Raw genomic sequence first — 4,945 nt, forward strand, 5'->3', positions numbered from 1 at the left:
GAACCACGGGTGGTCGGTGGACGCCGAGAGGGGGCAGGTAACGGGCACCCATGGGTGCTGCTCATTGAGCGGGGATCTGAGCGAAGGCGGCGAGGGGGTTGGCGGTGCCGTCGAAGCCCTTTGCGGGGGCCGTTACCAAATTGTGCGTAACTGGATGATTTGTGAACGTCGCTGCCGATTGAGTGGAGATGACGGGGTGAGAAAACGAGAAATAGGGAATCGCTGCGGTGTAAAGGTTCGCGTTGCGCGCTCCCGCCCGGTTTGGGTCGTGTTTAGCGTAGCGGGTTTTATTATCCTCGTTATATAATGGAGAAATAATTGGGAAGAGCAGTTTGCAAAGCGCTTTGATATCCTCCAGCGCCACCGACGCTCCGGGTTCCGTTTGTGCTCAGGTGCGCGACGCGGGCGATGCAAACACCGCGAAACCATCGTTGGGAGATGGAAACGGCGCCTCCGAACCCCCGACGCTGTCCGAAAACACCCCCCTGGTGATCCCGGTGTTGGTTCCAGTGACAAGGAACGAGGTGGGTGAGGAGCACTTGGATGGTTGTGCGATGATTCGGCAACCGGCGGTGCCGGAGTTGCTCGCCGGAGCACCCGTGTGTGTGTCCCTGGCTGAACCAAGGGTGCTACGTGCCCCAGAACCCCCCAAATTACACCCAAATAACGCTATGGGGACGCGCTCGGCGGCCGCTACCCCAGGGACGGGCTCTGGGAGGCTCCAGGCTCCCGCTGGGTTATTGATCCGAAATACGGAACCCGGCGATCGCCTCGAGTTGGGTGGAAGGGAGGAAGCATCAGCAGGACCGGAGGGTCCCCAGACCCCTCATTTTGGGGTTCGCCGCTTGCTTTTGAGCCAAAAAAGGAGGAAAAGCAGATAAACGCCCGTGTGATTTTGTGCGTTTTCCACCTTTAACCCTTTTCTCGTTCGATGTTGCCCAGGTCACCGAAAATGAGTCTCTGGATGGGAAGATCTCGCAGCAAAAAGGCGACGGAGGCCGAAACCCCTCGTGATCCCGACACCGGGATTGAAGCGCTTTCGGCCGCCCCGCGGGGTTAATTCGGTGCGATGCGGATGTCCCCACGTAGCGCTTTGGGGGGAACACCCCGCTTTATGGTTGTGGTTTACGGGGGGTTTATCTCAACCCGGGCCGAGCGATCCCGGTGTAAAACCGCCCGGTGAACCCGGTTTGGGTTCGGCGTCCCCTCGCTGGTTTGTGGTGGCAAACGCAGAGCTTGTGCTCCCCAAAAACCCCCAAAATGGGTGATTTTGTGGAATATGGGATGGAAACAACCCCCCCAGGGTTTCGCTGTGATATCGGGTATAGAAACCACCCGAGTGCTGCGATCGACTGCAAAACCCCATTGGGATGATCCATCAGCGACCGATTTCACCAAAACGATGGGAATTGGGACAATTTGTGGTTGTGACGCCAAGGAACGGTCTCGGCACGATGATTTTGATCCTGAGCGTTGCTTTTCCCCTCTATTTCTCAATATCCCGCAGGCAGAATGGACGGCGACTTGGGATTGTGCCTGGTGAAGGACGCCCCCAAAATCAGCGTCCGGCCGTGAGTCCCCAAACCACCAAAAACGGGCGCAAAACGGGTGCGTCGCGCTTTTCCTGCCCCTCGTTTGGCCCACCAGGACCCATTGACGTCCATTCCGAACGGAACACGAGGCGCTGATGTCACCGGCGGCGCTGATGTCGCGGCGGAACCCCGGCAACGGTTTGTTGTTCCGAGCCCTCGCAGGGCGTCTCTCCCACTCTGCCGCGTCTCGGAGCGAATCCCTGTGGTTTTCGGCCGAACCGCGCGGTTTCGGTGCCGATCGGAGCACGATGATGCCGTGAGCGCTCAGAACGCCCCCGTCCCCCCCGCCGCGCCGCCGCGGTCCCCGTCACCGCCTCCCGTCCCCTCTCCAGGCAGATCAACGTGGGGAGCGGCTTCCAGGCGGAGCTGCCGGCCCTGCGCGACCCAGCGCAGGCGCAGCAGGACGAGGAGCGCGCGGAGCTGGTCTGGAAGCCCTGGGGGGACATGGACACCGACCCGCAGGCGCCCGACCCAGGTATCGCACGCATTGGGTGCCTGGCCCACCCCACCTGGGCCCCGGGGGGGTCGTCGCTGCTCTTGGGGCTCCCAACGCTGCCTTTTGGGTAGAAATAGTGACGTTTCTCCGTGTGTTTCTTGCTCTCCGCTCCACCTGGTTGGCTCGTTTTCCGCTGTCCCGTATCGCGCCTTTTGTCCCCAAAACCCAACTTTTCCTTCTCGTATCGTACCCATTATCATGTCGCACCTTTTCTTGACCAACCCCAACGTTTCCATTGTCCTATCGCACATTTTCTTGACAAAACCCAACTTTTCCTTGTTGTAGCGCGTCTTTTCTTGACATAAACCCAACTTTTCCTTCTCGTATCGTACCCATTGTTGTATCGCACCTTTTCTTGACGAAACCTGACGTTTCCATTGTCCTATCGCATCTTTTCTCAACAAAACCCAACTTTTCCTTGTCTTCTCACATCTTTTCTTGACAGAACCCAACGTTTCTGTTGTCCTATTGCATCTTTTCTTGACATACACCCAACTTTTCCTTGTCCTATTGCGTCTTATCTTGACCAACTCCAACTTTTCCTTGACCTATCGTGTCTTTTCTTGATAAAAGCCAACTTTTCCTTGTCCTATTGTCTTTTCTTGACATAAACCCAACGTTTCCATTGTCCTATCACGTCTTTTCTCAACAAAACCCAACTTTTCCTTGTCCTATTGCACCTTTTCTTGACAAACCCAACTTTTCCTTGTCCTATCGTGTCTTTTCTTGACATAAACCCAACTTTGCTTGTCCTATCGTGTCTTTTCTTGACAAAACCCAACGTTTCCATTGTCCTATCACGTCTTTTCTCAACAAAACCCAACTTTTCCTTGTCCTATTGCACCTTTTCTTGACAAACCCCAACATTTCCTTTATCATATCGCATCTTTTCTTGACCAACTCCAACTTTTCCTTGAATCGTACCCATTGTCGTATCACGCTTTTCCTTGAAAAACCCCAGCTTTTCCTTGTTGGATCCCATATTTCCACCCCCAAACCCCAACACCCCCATGTCACATCCCCCTTTCCCCAAACCCCAACATCCCCATGTCACATCCCCCTTTCCCCAAACCCCAACACCCCCATGTCACATCCCCCTTTCCCCCAACACCCCCATGTCACATCCCCCTTTCCCCCAACACCCCCATGTCACATCCCCCTTTCCCCAAACCCCAACACCCCCATGTCACATCCCCCTTTCCCCAAACCCCAACACCCCCATGTCACATCCCCCTTTCCCCCCCAAACCCCAACATCCCCACCTCATATCACCCCATTTCCCCCCTGAACCCCAACATCCCCATGTCCCATCACCCCGTTTCCCCCACCCCGTGTCGGTTGCAGTGTTGACCCTGCTGTCCATGGCAAGCTCCAGCACCATCCCCGGGAGCTCCAGCACCGTCCCCGGGAGCTCCAGCGCCATCCCCAGGAGCTCCAACGCCATCCTCGGGAGCTCCAGTGCCGTCCCTGGGAGCTCCAGTGCCATCCTCGGGAGCTCCAGTGCCATCCCTGGAAACTCCAGCGCCATCCCCAGGAGCTCCAACGCCATCCCCGGGAGCTCCAGTGCCATCCCTGGGAGCTCCAGTGCCATCCCCAGGAGCTCCAGTGCCATCCCTGGGAGCTCCAGTGCCATCCCCAGGAGCTCCAGTGCCATCCCTGGGAGCTCCAGTGCCATCCTCGGGAGCTCCAGTGCCATCCCTGGAAACTCCAGCGCCATCCCCAGGAGCTCCAGTGCCATCCCCGGGAGCTCCAGTGCCATCCCTGGGAGCTCCAGTGCCATCCCTGGAAACTCGAGCGCCATCCCCGGGAGCTCCAGTGCCATCCCCGGGAGCTCCAGTGCCATCCCTGGGAGCTCCAGTGCCATCCTCAGGAGCTCCAGTGCTGTTCCCGGGAGTTCCAGTGCCGTCCCCGGGAGCTCCAGTGCCATCCCTGGGAGCTCCAGTGCTGTTCCTGGGAGCTCCAGTGCTGTCCCCGGGAGCTCCAGTGCCATCCCCGGGAGCTCCAGTGCCATCCCCGGGAGCTCCAGTGCCATCCTCGGGAGCTCCAGTGCCGTCCCCGGAAGCTCCAGTGCCATCCTCGGGAGTGTGTGTGAAGATTACAGTATCACAGTATCACAGTATGTTTGGGATTGGAAGGGACCTCAAAAGATCATCTAGTCCAATCCCCCTGCTGGAGCAGGAACGCCTAGGTGAGGTCGCACAGGAATGTGTCCAGGCGGGCTTTGAATGTCTCCAGGGAAGGAGACTCCACAACCTCCCTGGGCAGCCTGTTCCAGTGCTCTGTTACCCTCACTGGGAAGAAGTTCTTTCTCAAATTTAATTTAATTTAAGGAGAAAGCAGCTGAAATGGAGATGCCGGAGCCAGAGCCGCAGGCCGGGACTGAGCCACCACCAAAGTGCCTGAATATTGAGGAGAAACCAGCTAAAATGGAGATTGTGGTGCCAGCACCAGAGCCACCGGCCGGGACCGAGCCGCCCCCAAAATGCGTTAAAATTGAGGAGAAAGCAGCTGAAATGGTGATTGTGGCACTGGAGCTGGAGGTGGGGACCGAGCCGCCCCCAAAATGCTTTGAAATCAAGGAGAAACCAGGTGAAATGGCGATGCCGGAGTCGGAGCTGCAAGCTGGGATGGAGCCGCCCCCAAAGCGCCTGAAAATTGAGGAGGAACCAGCCGAAATGGGGATTGCGGCACCGGAGCTGCAGGACGGGACCGAGCCACCACCAAAATACCTGAAAATTGAGGAGGAACCAGCCGAAACGGTGATTGCGGCACCGGAGCCACGGGCCGGGACCGAGCCGCCCCTGAAGCACTTGGAAATTGAGAAACCAACCGAAATGGCAATTGTGACGCCGGAACC

At 57.5% G+C, this 4,945-nt stretch overlaps 1 long non-coding RNA gene across 2 annotated transcripts; it reads left to right on the top strand.

The window, feature by feature from the left end:
• Window positions 1–276: 276 nt before the first annotated feature.
• LOC139825993 (uncharacterized) lies at window positions 277–3,633 on the top strand. Of its 2 annotated transcripts, XR_011736120.1 has the most exons (4): window positions 277–524; window positions 943–1,730; window positions 1,925–2,067; window positions 3,433–3,633. It is a non-coding gene; the product is annotated as an uncharacterized lncRNA (long non-coding RNA). The 2 variants fall into 2 exon arrangements; XR_011736119.1 differs by having other exon boundaries at window positions 943–2,067.
• The last annotated feature ends 1,312 nt before the right edge of the window (window positions 3,634–4,945 follow it).

The sequence above is a fragment of the Patagioenas fasciata genome, chromosome 32 (genome assembly GCF_037038585.1).
Source record: "Patagioenas fasciata isolate bPatFas1 chromosome 32, bPatFas1.hap1, whole genome shotgun sequence".
Classification (NCBI taxonomy): Eukaryota; Metazoa; Chordata; class Aves; order Columbiformes; family Columbidae; genus Patagioenas; species Patagioenas fasciata.